This window comes from Chrysemys picta, chromosome 5 (genome assembly GCF_011386835.1).
Source record: "Chrysemys picta bellii isolate R12L10 chromosome 5, ASM1138683v2, whole genome shotgun sequence".
Lineage (NCBI taxonomy): Eukaryota > Metazoa > Chordata > Testudines > Emydidae > Chrysemys > Chrysemys picta.
In genome coordinates, this window is record NC_088795.1 from 74,965,687 (window position 1) to 74,993,621 (window position 27,935).

At 42.9% G+C, this 27,935-nt stretch overlaps 1 protein-coding gene across 1 annotated transcript in view; it reads right to left on the minus strand.

The window, feature by feature from the left end:
- The window catches only part of GLRA3 (glycine receptor alpha 3), a 149,303-nt gene that overhangs the window by 112,699 nt on the left and 8,669 nt on the right, over positions 1–27,935 (minus strand). The window lies entirely within an intron of this gene.

Here is a 27,935-nt window from a genome sequence, read left to right on the forward strand (position 1 = left end):
GGATCTTTCATGTTACTTTGAACAGACACACCCCTTTTTTGTATCATTGATTGAATGTTTGATGGTGATATCTATGCAGATGAAACCAGGTAATTCATTGCCAAATTTTATTCCAGAACATTATCAATGAGGTTCATTTTCCTTTAAAACAGAAGTGACTACTGCAGTGGAAGAAAACCTTAATGAAAGGATCTATCTTAGGGCAAACTTCTCCTCTCAGGTCCACATGGCAAATGTCATCTCCTATAGTCTGCACTGTCTAGATATATGAAACACCCACTGACATCCTAAAGGGTGCTCTGCACATATCAAGAGAGCAGAATATAAGCACAGAGATCAACCATGTGGATCCTAAAAAAAATAGAAAAAGAAATCAAACTGGTAAATAAATATATTAAAGTATAGATATATAAAATTATTGTAAACAACACTTCTCTTTGATATACTGTGAAACTAGAACAAAGTGTCTGGTTCTAGGATCCTCAGAAAAGATGAAGAGTTCTGCTGAATTACCATGATCTCAGGTTCTAGGACAGCGCATAAAGAGATAAATCTCTTCTGCTGACTCACTCTGATGTCAGACAATTGGATCCTATTAGTGTCAGCTGATTATCAGATAAGGGTCTAAGTGTCTCTTCAAGGCACAAGAAACTAAGGGTAGGAATCGAAAACCCATAGGGACCTTCAAAATCATTAAAATCTTAGGCTGAGGTTTATGTAGCTTATCAGTAAATGAATCCTCAGCAAGGGAGTAAGTTTGGACCAGATTCTGTATGTGAACTGCTTTAGGAGAAAATTGGGAATGCCAGTTTGTTACAGAAACTTTGTTTTTTCTTTCAAATTTAAAATTTCTGTGGACCCATTTATTTGTCCCCTAATTATTGACTGCATGGCTAAAACACTTCTGTGGTCTTCAGTCATATTTTTGTTCACAGCATGAAGAGTTATAATGTTTTATTGAACTGAAAAATTGGCCCCAGAATTGGAAATTTGGATCTTAAGTTCTAAAGACATAAAAACCAATATTATTTATCTTTCTTCATTGGACCAAATTTTCCATGCAATACATTTAGGATTTTATCACTGAACAATTAACTTCTGGACATCTCTTCTGATTAAGGAAGTTGTTATTGCTGTTGATCTTTTTTAATTAAAAGAACTAGTAATTTAAAACTTTTCAATATATAGTACAAAGAGCAGCACTGTAGCGATGATCAAGGAGTTATAAAAATCAAATGGCTTCCTGGAAACCAGAAATGTACCTAGATTTATCCCACTGACAAGAAATATATATGATTTGAGTTGGAAAGAATGGCTAGTTAGTCATTTAGTCTACCATCTGCATAAGGGTAGGATTGTTTTCATTATCCCTAAGCCAGTCTTGATAAGTGGGTGTCAAGCCCAGCCTTGAATATCTCCAGCGATGATGATTCTACAATTTCCTTTGGTGGTAGCTAGCTTAGTTGTGTATTTCTTCCTGTAGCTAGAAAGGTTTTTTTGATATAGCATTTAACATAATTTTTCCCTGGTGCAGTTTAGACCCATTACTGTGTGTCCTGTTTTCAAGTACCAATGATATTTTCATCCTCTTTCCAATATTACTTATGGACTGCATTCACCACTGTCTTACATTTTGAGTAATCATTGTGCAAAGGGAGTGATAAATGGTTGTAAAGCAAAACAAATCAAACCCCACTACAACCACTTTGCACAATTGTACACACTTTGACTACACTAGACAGTGAAGAATCAGACCCAGTGGGAGGTCTTAAACTGATATGACCATTGGGTTGCAGGTTTTTTGGTTTGGTTTTGCTCCGCTCTAAACTTTTAGTATGTTTGTCTTTTTAAAACTGTACTGCCCAAAACTGAAAGCAGTACTCCAAATTGAAGGGTAACTAATGTTGAATAGAGAAGAATATATATTTGCTTTCCTAATGATTCTCCCAATATAGCAACATGATCATGGTTGTTGAGTAATATTTAATGTAGTCTTTTAAAAACCTAAGATCTCTTTCAGTGATTCTGTTGCCCAGCCTATATTCTGACATAACTGAAATTGGTATATTCAATATAGGTGGTCTATATAGTGTAAATAAGTTCTATTTTAATTCATTCCTTTCCAAAAAGGTTTCCCTCAATTTCAATAGGACATTCTCCTGAGTAAGCACTGAAGGATATTTTTCTTTAATAATAACTTCACTTGAGAACATGTATTTTAAAGAAAGTTGTGTGGACAAATACTAGTTGAACAGTAAAACACCTGTTGAATTCAGTAGGACCAGGAGTGGTATAGTAGGTCAAAAGTGCGGTCTTAGGTCTTAGTAGCTATGCCTGCACTGAAGCTGGAAAGTATCATGCTCAGCCTGGATAGACAGACTAGCGCTAGCACTGCTTGAGCTTCTATGCTAAAAATATTAGTGTGATGCTGCAGCCCGGGCAGCAGCTTGAGCTAGTGGCCCCAAGTCCAAGTCCACCCGACCCGCTGAGTCCAAACTTGGGTGACTAGCCTGAGCCACTGCCTGTGCTGTGGCATCCACATGGCTATTTTAGTGCACTAGCTCTGTTCAAGGTGTCGTGAATCTGTCTAACCATGCTGGGAACCACACCTTCTAGCTGCAGTGTAGACATTCCCAATGAGACCTAGCTGATGTAATCTGGGCTTGTCTACATTTAAAAAAAAAAAGTTAAGGTTGCAAAATTAAACACTGAAAACTCTTCAGAAATGCCAGAATAAAATTCCCTGTGCCTTCTGTGTAATCTCCAATTACATAATCACATACTGTATTTTCCATAGGACTCCTGCCTCATTCGGTGTACAGAACAGACAGTACACTGAGAAAGAATCAGGTTTGTGTGGCAAATGAGGCTGTTATCTGTAGTATCTCCACCTCATTTGTGGTAGAGGTTGGAAGTCATGTAGTAAATGAGACAGGATTGCAGGAAAGAGAGATCAGCTGTTGACTGAGGTTTCCATTAGCTTGGATTGTAATATCATAAAAACAGCTATTCATGCAGGACTGTAGTTGTATCTGAACTAGAGCTGAAAAATTGGTGCCTGCCTTTTGTGGATCTAGTATGGAAGCTAATGCAAATGCAAAGTGCTCCACTTAGGAAGGAAAAATCAATTTCACACATACAGAATGGGAAAAGACTGTCTAGGTAGGAGTACGGCAGAAAGGGATCTAGGGGTTATAGTGGACCACAAGCTAAATATGAGTCAACAGTGTGATGCTGTTGCAAAAAAAGCAAACATGATTCTGGGATGTATTAACAGGTGTGTTGTGAGCAAGACACGAGAAGTCATTCTTCCGCTCTACTCTGCTCTGGTTAGGCCTCAGCTGGAGTATTGTGTCCAGTTCTGGGCGCCGCATTTTAAAAAAGATGTGGAGAAATTGGAAAGGGTCCAAAGAAGAGCAACAAGAATGATTAAAGGTCTTGAGAACATGACCTATGAAGGAAGGCTGAAAGAATTGGGTTTGTTTAGTTTGGAAAAGAGAAGACTGAGAGGGGACATGATAGCAGTTTACAGGTATCTAAAAGGGTGTCATAAGGAGGAGGGAGAGAACTTGTTCACCTTAGCCTCTAAGGATAGAACCAGAAACAATGGGTTTAAACTGCAGCAAGGGAGGTCTAGGTTGGACATTAGGAAAAAGTTCCTAACTGTCAGGGTGGTTAAACACTGGAACAAATTGCCTAGGGAGGTTGTGGAATCTCCATCTCTGGAGATATTTAAGAGTAGGTTAGATAAATGTCTATCAGGGATGGTCTAGACAGTATTTGGTCCTGCCATGCGGGCAGGGGACTGGACTCGATGACCTCTCGAGGTCCCTTCCAGTCCTATAATCTATGAATCTATGAATCTAATGCATGGGGATAGCTTCTGAATAAGGGATTTAAATATGATCCCCCATCTCTCCGCTGCAATTTAATTAGAAAGGGCTCAGATTCCAGGTTCTGTTTTGACCCATTCCTGAAAAGAGAATACTACATCATATGGATATAGTGAGACTTAATTAAAGTTTATAAAACACTTTGGAAAAGTCAGAAGAAAAATAATACTTTAATATCACTACATATTTTCATATACACACACATGATATTATATTATTATAATGATAAATAAAGCTTTGCACTTGCATAGTGCCTTTCATGTCAGGATCTGAAAGTTCTTTAAAAACTTGAATTAATGAAATAGTGTAATACCATTTTAAGATGGGTATTATTCCTATTTTACAGATAGGAAAACTGAAACCCAGTTTTCCATGACTTGCCCAAAATCACACAAGAATTGTGTGGCAAGGCCAACAGTAGAATCCAGTTCTTCTGGTTGTTAGTCCTGTGCCTTAGGCCTGGTCTACACTATGAGTTTAATTCGAATTTAGCAGCGTTAAATTGAATTAACCCTGCACCCATCCACACAACGAAGCCGTTTCTTTCGAAATAAAGGGCTCTTAAAATCAATTTCTGTACTTCTCCCCGATGAGCGGAGTAGCACCGAAATCGATATTGTCATTTCGAATTAGGGTTAGTGTGGCTGCAATTCGATGGTATTGGCCTCCGGGAGCTATCCCGCAGTGCACCATTGTGACCGCTCTGGACAGCAATCTGAACTCGGATGCACTGGCCAGGTAGACAGGAAAAGCCCCGCGAACATTTGAATTTCATTTCCTGTTTGCCCAGCACAGGAGAGCACAGGTGACCACAGAGAGCTCATCAGCATAGGTAACCATGCAGGCCGATAACCGAAAAAGAGCATCAGCATGGACTATACGGGAGGTACTGGATCTGATCGCTATATGGGGAGAGGATTCAGTGCCAGGGCCGGCTCCAGCATTTCTGCCGCCCCAAGCAAAAAAAAAAAGCCGCGATCAGTGGTGGCAGTTCAGCGGCAGGTCCTTCGCTCCTAGAGGGAGTGATGGACCTGCCACTCCCGAATTGCCTCAGGTGCCGCCCCTCTCCCTTGGCCGCCCCAAGCACCTGCTTGTTAAGCTGGTGCCTGGAGCCGGCCCTGTTCAGTGCTAGCAGAACTTAGTTTGAAAAGACAAAATACCAAAACTTTTGAAAAAAATCTCCAAGGGCATGATGGAGAGAGGCCACAATAGGGACTCAGAGCAGTGCTGCGTGAAAGTCAAAGAGCTCAGACAAGCCTATCAGAAAACAAAGGAGGCAAACGGTCGCTCCAGGTCAGAGTCGCAGACATGCCACTTCTACGCTGAGCTGCACGCAATTCTAGGGGGGGCTGCCACCACTACCCCACCTCTGACCGTAGATTCTGAGGCGGGGGTAATCTCATCAGCTACACCTGAGGATTCTGCGGATGGGGAAGAGGAGGAGGAGGAGGAGGAGGAGGACAAGCTTGCGGAGAGCACACAGCACTCCATTCTCCCCAACAGCCAGGATCTTTTTCTCAGCCTGACTGAAGTACCCTCCCAAGCCAGTACCGAAGACCATGACCCCATGGAAGGGACCTCAGGTGAGTTTACCGTTTAAAATATAAAACATGGTTTAATGATTAATTTGCCCTGAGGACTTGGGATGCATTCCCGGCCACTACAGCTACTGGAAAAGTCTGTTAACGTGTCTGGGGATAGAGCGGAAATCCTCCAGGGACATCTCCATGAAGCTCTCCTGGAGGTACTCCAAAAGCCTTTGCAGAAGGTTTCTGGGCAGTGCAGCCTTATTCCGTCCTCCATGGTAGGACACTTGACCACATCATGCTAGTAGCAAGTAATCTGGTATCATTGCATGATAAAGCCTGGCAGCGTATGGTCCCAGTGTTTGCTGGCATTCAAGCAACATCCGTTCTTTATCTCGTTGTGTAATCCTCAGGAGAGTGATATTGCTCATGGTAACCTGGTTGAAATACGGGAATTTAATTAAGGGGACAGAGGTGGCCCTTCCTACTGGGCTGTTTGCCTGTGGCTGAAAAGAAATCCTTCCCTGTAGTAAGCCAAGCACGGGGGGGGGGGAGAGGGAGGGGAGGGCAGGAGATTGGCGCTGAGCTTTTCACGTGTGGCTAGCAGGGATCTTCCCTGATACCAGCCACGCAGTGGGAGGAGGGATAAAATGATCATTCCAGAGAATTGGATGGGGGGTGGGTTATTTTGTTTTCTGCTGCTGAAGGTTAACAGGAAAACCGCAGCACTCAATGAGCTTTGCTTGGTATGTGGGAAAGGAGGGCGCAGAAGACGAAAGAGAATGGCTTACCATGGCCACATGCAAGCCGAATTCTGCTACCCAGACCTGCGTCTGTGATCTCTAGCAGCAAAGCCACAGGCACTCAATATTAAGAGGCAAAATGCGACCTTGCACAGAAATCACATGTGCTATGTAATGTGAATAGTGTTGTTCACCATGAAAGAGTATAAGCATTGTTCTGTAAAATGTATCTTTTTAAAAAATTCTTTCCTTTTTTCCCCTCCCTCCAGCAGCTGCAAATTTTTCAAGCCTCCCTCCTCCTTCCCGAAGGCTATCTCAGATAAGGCGTCAGAAAAAGAGGACGCGAGACGAGATGTTCACGGAAATTATGGAATCCACCCGCAATGAAAAAGCTCATCTGAATGAATGGAAGGACATGGTTTCAAAGTATAGGAAATATGCCAGTGAACGTGAGGACAGGAGGGACCAACATAAGGACAGGAGGCGGCAGGAAGATCAGAGGAGGCAGGATGCAATGCTGGGGCTGCTGCTTGAGCAAATAGACATGCTCCGGCATCTGGTGGAGCTTCAGGAATGGCAGCAGGATCACAGACTGCCGCTGCAGCCCCTGTATAACCACCCTCCCCCCTCACCATGTTTCATAACCTCCTCACCCAGACGTGCACCCTCCCATTCCACCCCAGTGGACAGCCCAAGCAAAAGGCTGTCATTATTTTAACCTTTTTTTAGTGGCCTTTTCCTTCCCTCCTATCCTCCTCCTAAACCCCACCCAGGCTACCTTCTCAGTTCTCTCCCTCTTTTTATAATCAATTAATAAAGAATACATGATTTTTAAATGATAATGACTTTATTTCCTTTGAAAGCAAGCTGTGATCGAAGGGGGAGGGTGGGTTGCTTACAGTCAATAAAGGGGGTGGGTTTTCATCAAGGAGAAACAAACAGAACTTTCATACGGTAGCCTGGCCAGTCATGAAACTGGTTTTCAAAGCTTCTCTGATGCACCGTGCGTCCTGGTGTGCTCTTCTAATCATCCTGGTGTCTGGCTGAGCGTAATCAGCAGCCAGGCAATTTGCCTCAGCCTCCCACCCCGCCATAAAGGTCTCCCCGTTACTCTCACAGAGATTGTGGAGCACACAGCAAGCAGCAATAACAATGGGGATATTGGTTTGGCTGAGGTCTGAGCGAGTCAGTAAAGTGTGCCAGCGATCTTTTAAACGGCCAAATGCACATTCCACCACCATTCTGCACTTGCTCAGCCTGTAGTTGAACAGCTCCTGACTCCTGTCCAGGCTGCCTGTGTATGGCTTCATAAGCCATGGCATTAAGGAGTAGGCTGGGTCCCCAAGGATAACTATAGGCATTTCAACATCCCCAATGATTATTTTCTGGTCCGGGAAGTAAGTCCCTTGCTGCAGCCCTTTAAACAGAGTAGTGTTCCTGAAGACGTGAGTGTCATGAACCCTTCCTGGCCAGCCGACAATAATGTTGGTGAAACGTCCCCTGTGATCCACCAGTGCTTGCAGCACCATTGAAAAGTAACCCTTGCAGTTTATGGGTACCCTGGTGCTCCGGTGCCAAGATAGGGATATGGGTTCCATCTATTGCCCCACCGCAGTTAGGGAATCCCATTGCAGCAAAGCCATCCACTATGCCCTGTACATTTCCCAGAGTCACTACCTTTCGTAGCAGCAGCTCAATGATTGCTTTGGCTACTTGCATGACAGCAGCCCCCACAGTAGATCTGCCCACTCCAAATTGATTCCCGACTGACCAGTAGCTGTCTGGCATTGAAAGCTTCCACAGGGCTATCGCCACTCGCTTCTCAACTGTGAGGGCTGCTCTCATCCTGATATTCTGGCTCTTCAGGGCAGGAGAAAGCAAGTCAAAGTTCCATGAAAGTGTCCTTACGCATGCAAAAGTTTCACAGCCACTGGAAATCGTCCCACACCTGCAACACTATGCGGTCCCACCAGTCTGTGCTTGTTTCCCGGGCCCAGAATCGGCACTCCATGGATAGAACCTGCCCCATCAACAACATGATCTCCAAAGCGCCGGGACCCGTGGTTTGAGAGAATTCTGTGTCCGTGTCCGTGTCCATGTCCTCATCACTCTCGTCACCGCGCTGCCGTCGCCGCCGCCTCCTTGCCTCGTTTTGCTGGTCCTGGTTCAGCATAAACTGCACGATAATGCATGAGGTGTTTACAATGTTCATGACTGCTGTCTTGAGCTGAGCTGGCTCCATGCTTGCCGTGGTATGGCGTCTGCACTATTCACCCAGGAAAAAAGGCGCAAAACGGTTGTCTGCCATTGCTTTCATGGAGGGAGGGGTGAGGCTGTACCCAGAACAACCTGCGACAATGTTTTTGGCCCCATCAGGCACTGGGATCTCAACCCAGAATTCCAATGGGCAAGGGAGACTGTGGGAACTATGGGATAGCTATGGGATAACTACCCACAGTGCAATGCTCTGGAAATTGAAGTTAGCCCCGGTACATGGACTCACACCGCCGAATTAATGTGCTTAATGTGGCCGCATACATTCGACTTTATACAATCTGTTTCCAAAATTCGAATTCTGTACATTCGGATTAATCCTGTAGTGTAGACATACCCTTAATCACAAGACCACATACTGTAGTCCTAGTCATTTTAATAACATCATTGCAGGTCACTTTTACTTATTGTAACACTGGCTAGTGGAGCAGTAGAAAATTCAGTTAGAGGCATGGTATTTTTGACATGAAAAAACAAACAGTACAGAGGAAAAATATAAGGAAATAATGAAATATGTATTGCCCTTGGATACTCCATTGTTAAGAATTCCCCAGTTATGTCACACGTTGTCTCTAAAAATAAGCCTCTGTTTGCTAAGTGGCTGCACACTATGAATATATTCTCCCTTCACTCAATATAAATATAGCTCCCATTAGTGTTAATGGGAGCTCAGCACACACATCAACAAGAGAATAATTTTCCCTTCACTACACACAGCTACTGTACATTTGCAGGAATGACTTTCTGCACATCTACAGGGAGTACAGATTCTCTTTTAGTCTCTAAGCTGGTTCTTTCAAGAATTTTATATCTCTCTGTTTCCCCAATGGCCAGGGTTATAAGAATTTAGAATGATCAAAACTTTACATTCTATGGGGCACTCAAAAGCAAGGTACAAAAGATTGTTGCATAAATTTAAAAAATGCAACTTTAAATCACCAGCATATGAGAGAAATTTAACACTAATTGTTTCTTTCCTAGACTTCCCAGTGCCTCAGCTTTTAGCGGAGAGACCACCATTAGGAGTAACAATCAGAGTAGTTCAGTCTCCATACCTTGGACTACCAACATGGGTGCTAATTGTGATGATGGTTTTGTGTCATGGATACTGGTCAGCTGTAGTTAAACATAGCTACCAAACATACACCGGGTGGTTAAAAACGTCCATCTTAGGGCCAGATTCAAACCACTGATCTAGTTATTTATATTTATTGAAAGTATCTTGGGTGTGGGTGTTTGTAAGCTACAGCTGGTCAAATACCTAAAAACTGATTTGTTAAATACACTATTGGACAAAAGGGAAAAAAAAGTCAAATAATGAACCTGAAGCATAGTATTTGACCAGTTCTATTCAAAACATAGAACATAAAGGGGTGGTGGTAAGGGGATTCTCAATCCAAATGGCTTGCCACATGAAACAATCCTGACTAGAAAAATGGACTTTCCAACATCATAACAATTACTGTTTTCCTCTGACCACTCTCTCTCAACTGAACTGTGATGGCTGTGCACCCCACTCTGGCAAATAAAGGATTAAAAAGAACTTGGAGGTGGGATCGGGCCCAATTTCATTTCAGTCCCAGCTGAGAAGAAGGGATGTCCTAAAACTAGGCACAATGCAAAGTAGGAGGAAGACTCTGAAGTAGGGGAGGGCGGGGGTAGACAGTGCTGTTAGAGAGGCTGGGAATGGCCTAGAGGAAGCTCTTCATTAATATGCTGGGAAGAAGTTGCACAAGGAGACAGAACTTCAGAGCAGCAGTAGCAGAGGCAGCAGCTCTGTAAAAGAAATTGATAAACAGGAAAAAGGTAGGAGCAGCCCAGGGAAGTAGCAAGAGATTGTAAGGAACAATCCTTCCCTTCCTGTTATGAACTGGATGAAACCTCATTATGGGTTGAGTTAAAATCTGGTTCAAACTGATGCATGAATGTGCCCTTCAATTATATAGTTATAAGAGAAAGATAAAGGGGCCACACCTACAACAAGGCTTAATAGAGTCTGTCCAGAAACTAGCACCATGTCGGGGGGAGATTCCACTGGATATTGTGACCAGGTGTGTGAGAGAACACAAGAGAGAGGCAAGAAAACCATCTATAACCTGTGAGCACGGTATGACCTGGAACAAGCTAGAGAGAGCTTTTGGGTTGGCTAAAAAGCTTTGGGGCTATAAGCTAAGAAATTTCTCTTTTTGTTTTGGGTTCCTCTTGCGTTTGGAGAAGCGGGACTTTGTACATTTCCTATAAAGAAACAAGATTGCATCAAAGAACACCAGACTCCATCAATTCTACTTCCAACTGGAACTTCCCCAGTACCCTGACATTTGACTAACTGCTTGAATCTGAAAAATGGCAACATGCCTAACACAGTGTCCCTGGGATGGAACTCAGAGGAAAAGATGGGCCTGGGTTCCCCTTCCCCAGCAAGTAGGGAAGTTCAAACCTCAGGACTATGAGGCAAAGATCAACAAGTCCCAGCAGAGGCAAAGGGCCTGACAGAAAGGCCCATCAGACTTTGGGTATTTTATGTTTGTATTTTTCTGCTAACCTGGAAGGGGAACTGAATTTGAAAGATGATTTTGCTGGATGGCTGGGCCACAGAAACTGCAGATTACCATAGAACCAGAATAGCAGAAAATACAGGCTGCTAGAATACAAGAATGCCTGTGTCCTAGTTTGAGGGAGTGCTCTGACAGTGATTTCCCCCCATTATGCCATCCCTCCCCTAACAACTGGAAGAAAAGGAGATTAACAATACAGCTTGCCTTGAAGGTCAACAAGATTGGGTTTTGATAGAAAGAAAAAGGGAGAGCATCCCGAAATAAAGGACCTTACATGGAAAATATTCCACCAACATATGCCTCTGTTTTGAATCGAGACTGTTAGCTCAAACACCTTGCTTATTGCAATGACAATGAAATTACATGGGGAGAGAGAAGGTCCCTCAAGTAGTCAGGATCCAGACTCTTTAGAGCTTTTCAGGTCAACATCAGCATCCTAATCATGACCTAGAAATTGAGAGTTGACTTATTAATGATCTATAAGTACCAACATAGAAAGAACATGTCTGATTAAAAGGATAAAAGGCACAAAAAGATCCAGTGACTGGACGCTGAAACTAGACAAGTTCAGGTTAGAGATAAGGGGCATGGTTTTAACAGTGAGGTAATTAATCACTGTAATAATTTACCAATGGATGTAGTAGATTCTCCATCACTTGAAGTTTGTAAATCGGGAGTTGAATGCCTTTTTTTAAAAAAATGCTCTAGCTCAACCATAAGATGTGGGCATGATGCAGGAATTGCCGGGTGAAAATCACTGCTATACACAAGCTCAGACTTCATCATCATAATAGAGCCTGCTGGCCTTAAAATCTAAGGCTCTATAATTGTAAGCTGGGGCAGACTGACTCAGATTTTCAAAAAGATCATAAACTTGAACATCAGAGATTTAGCAGTTGGCAAAAACAGATGTAGATGTGCACATGGTATTTGGGCTTACAAATCATGCAGTTAGGAGCTTTATTAAGCTCTAATAAATATGTCCTATTTCAGGCATATGAACTTCTGAAAAATTGTCTGTATAAGAGCATCCTTTACAGCAATTTTGATAGTTCCATTTTCCCCTCAAAATATCTGTGAAATATTTCATCATAATTGCTGTAGTTCATGCTACAAGCTTTTTTTTTAGCTCCTTCCCCCCAATTTCTATTCAGAGATGAGTATAGTGTCAATCTCAAATTTGTCAAAGTGTCAATCTCGGTGAGCCATTATATCCTAATTAATTCCCTCAGAATCTGTCACACCTCTGTTGTGAAGGACAATATACAAAACTATTAAATAATTTAACTTGTTGCTTCATTGGTAGTTTCCTCTTTCTTTTCTGATAAATTACTTCTGTATTGTATTTTGGAAATTTTATGCCTATATTTGTGCCGTGTGTCAATTTATCCACGTTTTTATCATTATGATTTTTGTTGTCAGGTAATCATAGCTTATTTCTCCCCATTAGTATCTTAAGAACAGATTCTTTGAGCCATTCAAAAAGTTATCAATATTTGTGTTTTAAAGTACAGTGTTGACTGCAGAACCATCTTGTGATGCTGCTGTGCATATAACAATGGATCAATAGCTTTTCCATTTTATTATTTAGCCTGTTCCTTGGAACAGCAAGTGTAACTCAAGGCCCTGGAGCTATGGGAACTTTATTTTGTGGTTCATTTTATTCTACTGATCTTTGAACGCTTTTAATACAGTGTATATTAAAAAGGTTTACAGAGCAGCTCAAGGAAATTAATTACATACTTGTGGGGAAGTGACTGTATGCAAAAGCTGCAGCCAGCCATTATGCACTCAACTGCATCTCACAAACAGCAGTACCACAAGCATTTCTGCAAATTAATCTGAGCTGATATTAATTTATCGGATCACTCATGATTAAAATAATGATTACATTGATTTAATCCCAAGGATACTTCCCTTGATTCTATGGTTGTAGTGAGTATAATGGTGACAAAATTCATCAATATTATATAAAATGTGCGTAAGAAAAGAAAACACTTTCAGCAGGCCCTTTTTTAATGAAATCCAGCAGTCTGATTGCAACTGATTAGTTCCCCACAATCATCTTTTTTAAATATCATATTCACAGTCAAGCAAACTGGTTTGAGTCAATAACTGCTGCATAAATAATCTCCAGAGACTGATATAATCAAAGTTACTGCATGATATAAAACTAAGCTATGGAATAACTAGTGATCCATACCGATAAAAGGCATGAAAACATCATATAAGAAAACTGTAAAAGGAGACTCAGTAATAGCAGATATACAACAAAAACAAATGTTAACCCCATTATTATCTACAGTATAAATAGTCAAAATATTTAAACCTCTGTTTCTGACCAACATGCAGATTTGATTTTTGTTGTTATTGTTTGGCAACATAAGGTCTGGGCACCTATTTGACTTTTCAAAGTCCATCTACCCCATCTTGTCAAATGGTGGCTGCATATGTGTGTTATGTTGTGCCAGCTCTCTGTAGATAGCTGGCCCAGCAGACCTCGATCCAACTGCCCAAAGAGACCACAGACTCGGTTCATCAGTGAAGGCGCTCAGCCAGATTTATTGTCAATGAAGCACGGTCCTGGCTCATTGTCTACAGTTACACTGGTACATGAATGCCCATTACAATGGACTTGGCTCAGTGAACAATGGGGCTTTCTATTCCCTTCTAGGCTAAGGAAAGACATCCCCTTCTGCGACCCCTCTTTTATACATTGATAGAAACAAGTTACATATTGCCCCTCTGATGTGATTGGTTACCACCCTTTAACTTGTAATCTTGGTTCACTCAAAAGATCTCTAGCCATCACCCTGTCATCCTGACCTTATCATCCCAGAGAATAGCCACGCGGCCGGGGGGTGGGGAAAAGGGATCATCCCAGAGAATAGCCACGTGGTGGGGTGGGGTAGGTGTGTGCTGCATATCCACCTGAAAACCACAGCCCCTCCTTTTAAATGTGAAACCCAACCCATTGCTTGCACTGGGAAAAGAGGGTGCTGCAGATTGAAAACATTCCCACATGTTATGAAGGCATAAGAAGCCAACCCTGTGTCCCAAAAGGCTTACCATGGATGCCTGGAAACCAAATTCTGTTGCCCAGCCGTGTGTGATGTGTCACCATACCGGCAGGCGCTCAATATAAAAGGCAAAATGCGACCTTCTACCTAAAGCACATGTGTTGTCTGCTGTGAATTGCTTGATTCACTGTGAATGTCTCTCTTTTGTATGTAAATGTATCATCTTAGATTTTACTCTCCCTTTTTATCTCCCCCCGGTGCAAATGTTTCTACGCTCCCCCTATCATCTCCATCCCTGAGGTTATCGCAGATTAGAAGGCGGAAAAAAACCGCACTTGCGATTACATGTTTTCTGAGCTCATGCAGTCCTCCCGCACTGATAGGGCACAGCTTAATGCATGGAGGCATTCAGTAGCAGAGGCCAGGAAAGAATCAAGTGAGCATGAAGAGCGGAGGCAGGATGTGATGCTGAGGCTAATGGGGGAGCAAACGGACATGATGAAGCATCTGTTGGGGGAGCAAGAAAGCCAACAAGAGCACAGACCCACGGTGCATCCACTGTATAACCGCATGCCCTCCTCCGCAAGTTCCATATCCGCATCACCCAGATGCCCAAGAACACGAGGCGGTGTGGGGGGAGGAGGCTCTGGGCACCCAGTTACTCCACTCCAGAGAATGGCCCAAGCAACAGAAGGCTGTCATTCAAACAGTTTGATTTTTAGTGTGGCTACAATAAACAATGTGGCCTTGTCCTTCCTTCCTCCCCCACCCCACCTGGGCTACCTTGTCCGTTATCTCATTTATTTTTTAATTAATAAAGGAAGAATGCATGGTTTCAAAACAATTGTTACTTTATTTCCAAGGGGAGAGGGTGGTTGGCTTACAGGGAATTAAAATCAACAAAGGGGGTGGGTTTGCATCAAGGAGAAACACACACAACTGTCACACCGAAGCCTGGCCAGTCATTAAACTGGTTTTCAAAGCCTCTCTGATGCACAGCATGCCTTGCTGTGCTCTTCTAATCGCCCTGGTGTCTGGCTGCTCAAAATCGGAAGCCAGGTGATTTGCCTCAACCTCCCACCCTGCCATAAACATCTCCCCCTTACGCTCACAGATATTATGGAGCACACAGCAAGCAGCAATAACAATGGGAATGTTGACCTAGTCAGCAAACAGCACCAGCGAGCTTTTAAATGTCCAAAGACACATTCTACCACCATTCTGCACTTGCTCAGCCTATAGTTGAACTGCTCCTTACTACTGTCCAGGCTGCCAGTGTAAGACTTCATGAGCCATGGGAGCAAGGGGAGGCTGGGTCCCCAAGGATAATTATTGGCATTTCAACATCCCCAACAGTAATTTTCTGGTCTGGGAAGTAAGTCCCTTCTTGCAGCTGCTCGAACAGCCTGGAGTTCCTAAATATGCGAGCATCATGCACCTTTCCCAGCCATCCCACGTTGATATCGGTGAAATGTCCCTTGTGATCCACCAGTGCTTGCAGTACCATTGAGAAGTACCCCTTGAGGTTCACGTACTGGTGGGCAAGGTGGTCCGTTGCCAAGATGGGGGTATGCATTCCGTCTATCGCCCCACTACAGTTAGGGAACCCCATTGCAGCAAAGCCATCCAGTATGACCTACACATTTCCCAGAGTCACTACCCTTGATAACAGTACATCAATGATTGCATTGGCTACTTGGATCACAGCAGCCCCCACAGTAGACTTGCCTACTTCAAATTGATTCCCGACTGACCGGTAGCAGTCAGGCATTGCAAGCTTCCACAGGGCTAATGCCACTCACTTCTCAACTGTCAGAGCAGCTCTCATCTTGGTATTCCTGAGCTTCAGGGTGGGGGAAAGCAACTCACAGAGTTCCAGGAAAGTGGCCTTACGCATGCGAAAGTTTTGCAGCCACTGGGAATCATCCCATACCTGCAACACTAGGTGGTCCCACCAGTCTGTGCTTGTTTGCCTGGCCCAGAATTGGCATTCCACTGTATCAACCAGCCCCACTGCCACCAGGATATCCCAATTGCCACAGCCCATGCTTTCAGGAATGTCTGCGTCCATATCCTCATCAAAATCCTCATTGTGCTGGTGTCTCTTAGCCCGGTTCTGCATATACTCCAGGATAATGTGTGAGGTGTTTACAATGCTCATAATAGCAGCAGTGATGGTGAGCTGAGCGGGCTCCATGCTTGCTGTGGTATGGCGTCTGCATGGGTAACCCAGGAAAAAAGGCACGAAACGATTGTCTGCCATTGCTTTCATGGAGGGAGGGTTGACTGACGATATGTACCCAAAACCACCTGTGACAATGTTTTTGCCCCATCAGGCATTGGGAGCTTAACCCAGAATTCCAATGGGCAGTGGAGACTACGGGAACTGTGGGATAGCTACCCACAGTGCACTGCTCTGTATGCTGATGCTAGCCATGGTAGTGAGGACACACTCCGCTGACTTAATGTGCTTCGTGGGGACATACGCAATCGACTGTATAAAATCGATTTCTAAAAGTCGACTTCTATACAATCGACCTAATTTCGTAGTGTAGACATGCCCAAAGAGAACAACTTTGGCTAAAAATTGATCATAGATCAATGATGATATAAAGGCATTAGAAATAAAAAAGCAATATTCCCATAGATGGAAGGAAAAGGGAAATAGATAGCAATCAATACAAACTAGAAGTTATGAAAGTGAAGAAAATTGATAAAGGAACCTAAAAACATCAAGGCAAAATCCATGGCTGGCAGAGTTAAGGACAATTAAAAGGAGGCTTTTTACGTATATTAGGAACAAAAGAAATCCTAGCAATAATATCCCCATTGCTGAGTAACTACAGATCATTTAGCCTGAGATCAGTCCTGAGCAAAGTAATGGGAAAAAATGGTACATGACTGAATTAATAAAAACATTAAAGGATAGGAATATAATTAATGCCAGTCAACATGCTTTTATGGAAACTAAGTTTAACAAAACTGATTTCATTCTTGCATGAGATCACAAGCTTGGTTGATAAAGGTAACTGCACTAATGTAACATATTTAGTCTGTTGTAAGACATTTGTCTTAGTCCCACATAACATTCTAATTACAAAATTAGCACTATACTATTTTAAGAGCACGTATTAAATGGATTAAGACCTGGTTAACTGACAGTCTCAAAAAGTAGTTGTCATTGGGGAATCATCACTAAATAGGGGCAGTTCTAGTGGGTTCCACAGGGCTCAGTACAAAGGCTGACACCATTCAACATTGTCATCAATGATGTGACGTAAATATAAAATGACTGCTGATAAATATATATAGATGACACAAAGATTAGTGAAGTGATGAATAATGGTGGCAGGGCACTCATGCAGAGCAATCTGGATCACTTGGTAGGCTGGGTCCATTCAACAAAAAGGAGTTTAAATAAAGCCAAATACAAGGTTATATCTCTAGGCACAAGAAATGCAGGCTGTACGTACAGAATGGGGGGTTTGGGAATGTATCTTGGAAACATGATACAGTGACTCAGTAAAGAATTGAGGAGAATTTACAAGAAACTGAAAATAAGCTTCCAATGCAATGCTGTGGCAAAAAGGGCTAATGAGATCCTTGGATGTATAACAGAGGAAGTAGGAATAGGAAGTGATTTTGCCACTGTATATTGCGTTGGTGGAGAATGATACTGGAATACTGTGGACAGTTTTGGTGTCTGTATTTTAAAAGGGGTGTTGAAAAATTTGAGAGGATAGAGAAAAGAGCCACCAAAATTATTTGAGCGCTGGAGAAAATGACTTTAGGTCAGAGACTTTAAAGAGCATGATTTGTTTAACTTATAAAGAAGGCTTTTAAGTAAAGAAAAAGTAATTTTGATGATTTAATTTGTCTATGGGTACTGTCAGGGGGAGAAAATCTCAGGAACTAAACAGCTCTTTAATTTAGTGGAGAAAACCTGTCATAACTATAAAGGGAAGGGTAACAGCTGTCCTGTGTACAGTACTATAAAATCCCTCCTGGCCAGAGACTCCAAAATCCTTTTCCCTGTAAGGGGTTAAGAAGCTCAGGTAACCTGGCTGGCATCTGACCCAAAGAACCAATAAGGGGACAAGATACTTTCAAATCTTGGGAGGTGGGAGGGGGGGAAGGCTTTTGTTTGTGCTCTTTGTTTGGGAGTGTGTTCGCTCTTGGGACTGAGAGGGACCAGACATCAATCCAGGTTCTCCACATCTTTCTAAACAAGTCTCTCCTATTTCAAACTTGTAAGTAAATAGCCAGGCAAGGCATCTTAGTTTTCCTTTTTTTCTCAACTTGTAAATGTACCTTTTACTAAAGTGTTTATCTTTGTTTGCTGTACTTTAAACCTAAGACTAGAGGGGAGTCCTCTGAGCTCTTTAAGTTTAATTACCCTGTAAAGTTATTTTCCATACTGATTTTACAGAAATAATTTTTACTTTTTCTTTAATTAAAAGCCTTCTTTTTAAGAACCTGATTGATTTTTCCTTGTTTTAAGATCCAAGGGGTTTGGATCTTGATTCACCAGAAGTTGGTGAAAGGAAGGAGTGGGAATGGTTAATTTTTCCTTGTTTTAAGATCCAAGGGGTTTGGATCTTGATTCACCAGGAGTTGGTGAAAGGAAGGAGGGGGAATGGTTAATTTCTCCTTGTTTTAAGATCCAAGGGGTTTGGATCTTGATCCACCAGGAGTTGGTGGGAGGAAGGAGGGGAATGGTTAATTTCTCCTTGTTTTAGATCCAAGGGGTTTGGATCTGTATTCACCAGGGAATTGGTGAAGGTCTCTCAAGGCTTCCCAGGGAAGGGAACTAGCCTTGGGATGGTGGCAGCTAAGCTGGTAGTTAAGATTAAAAGTTTTCATGCAGGCCCCTACATTTGTACCCTTAAGTTCAAAGTGGGGATACAGCCTTAACAAAACCATAACAAGACCCAATGGCTGGAAACTGAAGCCAGACAAAATCAAATTAGAAAATAAGTCACAAATAATTTATAGTGAGGCTGATTAACCATTGGAACAAACTATCAATGAAAGTGCTTGATTCTCCAGCTCTTGATGTGTCTTCAAATCATGACTGGATTCCTTTTTGGAAGATATGTTTAGCAAAACATAAGTTGTTGGGCTCAATACAGGGGTAACTGGGTAAAATATAATGGACTGTAAGACTAGACCAGATATTAGACATAGCTGATCTAATCATCCCTTCTGGCCTTAAACTTTATGAATCTTCAAGAGTTCTATATTACTCAATTCCTCAAAACATCTTCCTACATCTCCCCAAGTGCAACCCCCCCTCATCCTCCTAACCCCCTGCTCCCCGCCCAATAAAAAACATGCTGGTTTCTCTAGCTAAAGCCTGCTCTTACCCCATCTTCCTACCAGAACTGTTCTTCTGCCACTCTCCAACTCCCATTCTGGCATACCAGACACCCTGCTACCCCAAACCAGCATGCTTCTTGAGGAATTGCATAGGAACTGCTGATGCCATTTCTAGAAGTTCTGCTTGCTGTGAGAAGACCTTCCAGCAAATCATTTTTTTCCTTAATGAAGTTGCACACTGCTTGTATTAAGGCAACAGGAACAGCAGTGCCAGATACAAGCATACACTTTAACAAAAAAATACATTATGGAGGTAGAGAGTTTTAGTTATGATTGCATTTAGATTTACATGGGAAGCAGGATTAAAATACTTTTATTTCACACTTCATTAATTGAATTAGATCTCAAAAGTTAACAATGGCCCAGCTTTTCTGCCGTGTTAGAGTCACTCTGTGCTGTGTAGTCAGCACAAAACAGTGGCTACAGCTGGCATACCTAGCCACAGGTAGATCACTCTAGCACAGAGGAGTGCTTCAGTGGCATAGAATTAGCACAACAGTATCTGGGCTGCTCTCTATGATTTGTATGGAATGGATTTGAATGACTGAGCAAGTTGGGGAAGGGCCAGGGCTTTCCTGCACTCCATTATCCACTATTTATGTAATGGTCCACTAGGACTATACACAACTAGGGTAATTTAGAGCAGTTTGGGGGGGAAGGGGATGTTGGAAGCAGCTGCCAGTTTAGGGAAGCTAGCAAGGGAGCAAGGCCATTGGGATCTGCATACAGACTTTGTAGAGAGGCTATGTCTGTGGGAAGGAAGACCACTAAAAGGAGAACCTCACAGATCTTTTCCTTCAATCTCGCTGTATGCCTTTCTCTAGTGGATACACTACTGGAGACACAGAAATCAGACTGATATTGCTTTGCACATGAGCTTGAATGGGGAAATACCTTTAAATCTTGAGATAGTTCTTTTCTGCACAACTGCTCAAAGATTTTGCATGTTTGTACCAATGTGCATGTTATGAAAAAGGAGTTAATAAGAGAAGGACCTCTCTGCATGGATATGCTTCGCCACGCCTTATCCTGTTAGCTGGGGTTAGCAGTGTAGACCCATAGACCATGTGTGATTGGCATAACTTTTACAAACTGCCTGGCCTGATGTTCTTGGGTTGAAATCAGAGAGTTTTCTTTCTCCTGAGCATGTGAGTGCATGCTCTCTCTCAACTGTTTTTTTAAATCATGTTTTCCTGAGTCTTCTCAAAATTTGTTTCAATTATCTTGCCCTTAAAAATCTGATGTCATTTGTATGCTATGCAATATATTGAATTTACTGATACCTCCTGTCAGATATTATAGTGGGTTTATAGATTTCTGAACTATTAACCTTTGAGGCTGAATTTTTTCCATGTGTTGTCTCAGCCCAAAGGTGGATTTTTTTAAATTTGGAAACTTTAAAGGGCAGGGACGACTATTGAAACAGTTTGTATAAATGAGATTGCACATGCATCCTTAGAAGAATTGTCTTAATATCAATAATGTGTGTGGGAGGGAGAGGGGAAGAGCATTTAAAAAAAAGTCACATTTTAAACCACCTCCTCCCAATTCTTCTCATCACTGGTGTAGGAGAATGCCAGAGTTGGAAAGTGAATATCCAGAGCAATGCCATGCTCTAATGGTCCCTGCCAGCATAATTGTGCCAGGGGGTTGTTACAAATAAGTACAATTTAGAGCAGCCCCAAAGGTATTGCATGTTGTTCCAGGTGCATTCTTCAGAATCTGTCACATATTTCTGTTGAAAAGGGCAATATACAACTATTACATTATTTACCTTGTAACTTTGTTGGTGGTTTCCTCTATATTTTCTGATACAATACGAATGTAATTTATTTTGAAAACCTTATACCTATACTTTTGCTGAGTGTCAAGTTATCCTCATCTTTGCCATTATGATTTTTGTCAGGTAATCATAGCTTCTTTCTCCCTATGAGTAGCTGAAGTACAGATTCCTTGAGCCATTGAAAAGGTTTAAAACACAAACATTTCTAAGTACAGTGTTGACTGTAGAACCATATTGTGATGCTGCTGTGCACATAACAATGGATCAATGGCTTTTTCATTTTATTATTTAGCCTGTTCCTTGGATCAGCAAGTGTACCTCAAGGCCCTGGAGCTATGGGAACTTTATTTTGTGGTTCATTTTATTCTACTGATCTTTGAACGCTTTTAATACAGTGTATATTAAAAAGCTTTACAAAGCAGCTCAAGGAAATTAATTACATACTCCTGGGTGAAGTGAAAGTATAAAGGCAAAAGCTGCAGCCAGCCATTATGCACTCATCTGCATCTCACAAACAGCAGTACCAAAAGCATTTCTGCAAATTAATCTGAGCTGATATTAATTTATTGGATCACTCATGATTAAAATAATGATTACATTGATTTAATCCCAAGAATACTTCCCTTGCTTCTATGGTTGCAGTGAATATGATGGTGACAAAATTCATCATTGCTAAATAAAAGGTACATAAGTAAAAAAAACACTTTCATTAAAAAAGGGCCTGCTGAAATCAAGCAATCATCTGATTGCAATTGATACCTTATAATCTGACACTATTTACATATTGTGTTCTGAAAAGTATGGTAGAAAAATGTCTAACATCCTCATGTTTGATTCCTGTCCTACAGACAGTCTATCAATGAATAGCGAGTGTGTGGACAATTATGTGAGGGAAGTACAATACACATGAAGTTCTGAGAGACCAGAACCATAGAAGAAGTCAGAAAAAGAATATAAACAAAAAGGGAACCCTCTTTGAGAATGAGTTAGGTACTGAGTAAGTAAAGCAAGGTACTGAAGAGGTCAGAGTTTATACCATAAATTAAGAACTTTCAAAACACTGCTGTAGCGATAGACTTGAACCTGCAAAAAAGAAATTCTTAAGGCAGCAAAGTCCCATGAGATTCAAAAATGTGACAACCTAAAGCAAGAAATAACAAATGCTAAAAAGAATGGCTGTGAAAGGATCCAAGGTAGTCCAATATAAATACATATTCTGATTATGAATGAAAATCATAAGGACTACACATAACATGAAGGTACAAGTTGGTTTCAGTTTAACAAAAAAAGTAGAGGGAAATAAATAATAATTTGTAACAAATAACATATCTGGCAAATGTTACCTCTCCTTATTCACAAAGGGCTCAATTCACAAGAGGGACCTAGTGGACTTGACAACCTCTCACTCTCTCCTGCTGAAGCTCTTTCACTTTGTATAACTTATTAAAAAATATTCATTGGACCAGAGAGAGAGAATGAGTAGCTTTATATAGCCCAGTGATTAGGGCATTCACCTGGGAGTGGGGATGGTGGTTCTAGTTCCTACTCCAATGACTATTATTTAGAGACTGGGGAACAGTGATTGAGAGCGACCCATCCCAGAATACTCAATAGTCCAGTGTTTAGGGCACTTGTGTGGGATAGGGAAGACCTGGGTGCAAATTCCCACTTTACATCAAGCAATGGAGGGATCTGAACCTGGCATTCCCATATTCCAGGTGTGTGTTTAACCAGTTATCTGTGGTCATCCTTTGTGTGATGTTAGGAGTGTTGAGATCATGCCTGCTGGATCAGGTAACAGTGAGATGGGTGGGGGAATGCCTAATCTGTGAATTCTGTCAGAGTTTAGGCATAAATTAGGTGCTGAGCTTCTTGGTGGTGTCAGGATTTAGGTGGCTCTGTGAATGCATGCTGGCAGAAATTTAGGTGTCTAGAGGATTTTAATGATTAAAAGTGAGGCATACTAGGGGTAGGCAGCTTGTGACCACTGGTTGTTTTTATTTTTAAACACAGTGATGCCTAGATGTTGCACTTCTTGACACGTAGGTGCCTAAGCCTTTCGAATCTAGGGCAGAATGTCTTCAAACAGATGGTGGTGTTTGTGGGTAAAGCCATTATTCAAAATCTTGAAGTTATTTTGTGAATTTTGTTCATCTTAGGCTATGTCTACACTGCACATCACTTGGGGCGTGTAATTACACACTACATGTGGTGCCAACATTGTGGTGTATAGCTACATGGCACTGAAAAGCTCTGGCATGGGAGTGGCAGCGGGAAAAGGTTTGGCAATGGGGATCTGCCAGAGCCAGGGCTGACTCCAGGGTTTTTGCTGCCCCAAGCAGCCAAAAAAAAAAAAAAAAGCCGTGTAGTGAGTCGGTGTGGCTCCCCTCCGGCCCAGAAGAGGGAGCCCACGTGCAGACCCCAGAGTGGGTGGGACCACCACCGCCTGTCCCCGCCCCCCGGAAGTCAAGGGGCAGGACAGGAAGTATAAAGGCCGGCCGCCAGAGCTTAGTCTGCGGCCAGCCACCACAGGGAGCAGACGTGTGGCCGGGAGCTCCCGGCCAGGAGACCATCGAAGACCGAGGCCTGGACCCTAGCTGGCCTGAGCTACCCCGGGCCCGCTACGAGGAGGAGCCGCCGGAGCCCGTTCACGCCCGCCACTGGGAGAATCCCTGGGAACCCCACCCCACTAACCCTGAGGGTAAGACTGGACCCGAACCCCTTCGCCCCTGCTGCTATCCAGAGGAGCCGCCTGAGGACCATTGGCCGGACTTCCCGGCAGAGCTACCGGACTTGCCGCCGAGCCCGGGCAGAGAGGAGCCCATGCAGATGGACTGGCCCGATCCTGGCGCGACGAACGAGGTAGGCTCTGAGGGGGATCATGGAAGCAGCCCGGGGGTAGCCGACCCCGGTCCGGCTGTAACCGAGGGTGAGCCTATGTCAGTGTGTTGCGGTCTGGGTACCCCACTGACCAGCAGCGGCAGCAACCGCTGTTAGGGCCCCGGGCTGGAACGCAGTGGAGTGGGTGGGCCTGCGTTCCCCCCCTGCCACCCTCCGCACGGGTGGCAGGCTTCCCCCTCACCCAACGCTCGGCTACAGAAGCCTAGGCGTGCCTTATCTGAACTGTCTGCTCGCTCAGCCCCTGCAAACAAGGGCCTGAGCTAACTGTGTTTGCCCCGCCCTGATCCAGGGCCTGGGCTTCTGAACTGTCTGCTCGCTCAGCCCCTGCAAACAAGGGCCTGAGCTAACTGTGTTTGCCCCGCCCTGATCCAGGGCCTGGGCTCCTGAACTGCTTGCTCACTCAGCCCCTGCAAACAAGGGCCTGAGCTAACTGTGTTTGCCCCGCCCTGATCCAGGGCCTGGGCTCCTGAACTGCTTGCTCACTCAGCCCCCTGCAGTCAAGGGCCTGAGCTTTAACTGTGGTTGCTCCGACCCTGCACCAAAGAGACGGAGTTTTGGGACTAACTGACTGCTTGTTCCCACAGTAGTGAGTCGGTGTGGCTCCCCCTCCTGCCCGGAAGGGTCGAGCCCCAGCTAGGACCTATTACAAGCCGTGATCGCGATCTGCGGCACTTCCGCCCCGACTCTTCATTCTTTGGCGGCAATTTGGCGGCAGGTCCTTCCCGCCGAGAGGGACCCGCCACCGAATTGCCGCTGAAGAGCCGGACGTGCCGCCCCCTTCCATGTGCCTCCCCAAGCACCAGCTTGCTACGCTGGTGCCTGGAGCCGGCCCTGGCCAGAGCCTTTCCCCATGGCCTCCCACCTGCCAGAGCTTTCCCCGGCTGCTGGAGTCTCTCTCTGTTGTAGCCAATTATTTTGTTTAATCATTCAATAGAGGATTTATTGTTGTGGTTAAATATAATAAATTAATGTGTAAATGATAGTTTAAGTAGGATAGTATCATAGAAGTATAAGGTTGATAAGCATTTACAAGTGATGAGTGCATATTAGGTATACTAGCAAAATAAGGCTATAATGCAAGTCCTACATGCTGAAGCCTGTAACATTTCAGCTTAGCCATACTGGGCCTAAGGAGGGTTGACATAAGTAGGTGATCCAGGAATAACCCCGTACCAGTAAATTTACAAGCTTATTGTAAAGAATGTACTAATAGGTAATGTTCAGGGAAAGTATGCGATAATGTACCCATCTAGGCCGCGAGACAGCTGATTGTAAAATCATAGGAAATTCTGCTGAATAGCAGGGAACCCCAAAGTTTATGGGTTGTGGCAGTACAGATAAGGAAAAAGGCGATGGAACCCTCATACATATGTATAAGGTAGTGGGTGTGGTCATAAGAGTAAAAAGGGTTCCTTGGTATGGATAGGCAGGGAAGACCTGAGCAGGAAACTATTCCCCCCACCCCCCGATGACAACCAGTTGAAGGATCCACCTGATTCATTGATCTCTTGGGGGATGTAAGTATGAATACAGTGCTGGCTATTGCATTGGCTTTCTCGGGTTTTGTATATGTATGTGTTTGTGACTGTAACATTGATTATCTGCTTGGTGAGATTTGTATTACACACAAAATTCATTACTTGTAGCTGTGTTTGTGGTCACTGTATGCATTCTTCATGTGCTCCTAAAGTTTTCCAACCTAAGGAAATCCCTCAGGGTGATTCTCAGCTGGTTGATCTTAAGCAGCCCAGGAGATGGATTCACTCACTAGGGATACTGTGGTTTAACACAGAACAACATCAATTCAACTTAAATAAAGGCTACATTTGAGGGTCGGGTGAAGAAACTCTGGCAGTGGGGAGGCAGCTGGACACTACATTATTAAAATTAGCAGTGTAGATGGAGGAGGCAGTGCTTGGGCAAGCAGACAGACACATAAGGTACATACCCACAGGGTTCAGGGGTGTCTTTACTCGCCTAAGAAGTGCCTCACCGTTTACACTGCTATTTATACCTGTGCTGGGGGGCATGCAGTGTATGTATTCTACGTGCTGTCGAAAGGAGGGTGCAGTGTAGGCATACTTTTTGACTTGCTACTAAAAGACCATTATGTGATAGATCACACAAGTCATGAAATAATTACTGTTCCCAAGCTGGATGAGTAAAACTCTTAAAAATAGGCTTCTACCATGAGTGCTGACAGGAGAATTAATAATTCAATGTGAATAGTAAAGTCTGAGTTTAAAATCTATTTCCTACAGGCATTTGTGCTACTAAAATTGGTCACACTAATGTTTCTGGAAAAGGAGCTCAAAAGGGGCATAAACTCAGTAGAGGAAAACATCTTAAAAATACAACTACATTCTCAAAAGAAAAATGGTAGTAATCTCTGAGCTCTGCATGAGCAGCAATTAAAATCACGGAGAAAGACGAAGGAAGCTAAACTGCTTGACTGTACTGGGGGTCTGTGGACTAGAGAAGGAATCTGAGCCAGCCCCACATAGAAGGAAGAGGCCATTTTGGGTGAGCTGGGAGTCATGTCACAGGACCACAATTAGGATCAGGGAGCAAAGGGAGATTGCAATCCCATTCCAGCTCCCAGGCTGGAATAGCAACTGCAAAGACCTTCACTATAGTCTCGGGTTCTCCCCATGGGCTGTGAAGGTGAATTCTATCCTCCCAATCCCATCATCAAAGTCATTTTACTTGAGCTTTGTGGGTGGATGAATTAATTTCACCCAAGGGGAACAAAATAGCTGAATGAGCTAATACTAGCCTAAGGAGTGGAGGGAGAGGGAAAGAAATACTAAATAGTACCCATTAACATGCGAAAGGAGAGAAAATTAAATTAATGATGACTTAAAAATGGATGCAATATCAAACTCCTTTTTAAAATTAACAGAAAAATACAGAAAAAATTTGGACAAGTAGGAAGCAATGAAGAGTAGTTATGGGAATACTGTACCTGGAAAGTATGAACAGGTGCAAATAAGCCATCTTGGATGATATGCATTGCAGGGTGTTAAGGGAATGAACTGATTAACTTACCAAATCAATGTTAATTATTTCTGAAAAGTCACAAAGAACTGGGGAGGTATCAGAAGACTGGAAAAAAACAGCTATGATATCAATCTTTTAAGAAGGAAAAAAGAGTGACTGGCAATTTTTATCCACTAAGAATGACTTCAACCCCAGTAAAATAGTGGTACAAATATTACAAGAAAATAATTGCTACATGGAGGGTGGAGTTTTCAAAAAGCATCTAAAACATTTAGGTGTTATTGAAAATCCCATCCATAGGCCCTTAATCAGGAAAGCATTCCAAATTAGGAAAGCACTTAAGGTACTTACCTCTAAGTACCTCCTTAAGTGCTTTTCTGAATTGGGATCCTAGACGGTAAAGAAATAATGAACAACCAGAGATTTGAAAATAATTTTTTTTGCCAAACTTAAAAAGTTTGATTTTTGGGGTGGTGGTGGGGGCAGAATACAATTACAAATTGAATGAAGGAGATCTAATGTATTTGGGTTTTGGTAAAGAATGTAAGTATTTTCACAAAATCTTGCAAAAATTAATTCATATGATCCTGAATACGTGTAGACCTAGCCAGAATGAAGAATGGAAGCAGAAGGAAGAAAACAGAGGTTAACAATGGACATGTAAACTGTAAATATAAAGTGGCCTTGTAGATAATATGTAGTTGGTAGATGAAGAATAGTAGGAAAGAAAGGAATGTATGGCAGCTTGTAGTTGTGGCCTAGCATGTAGTATAGCATATGAACAGCTCATGATCTAGATGGGGATTAGCTACAAAAATTAGTAGACCAATCAGAGTGCCTGATTCGATGTAGACTGTGGTA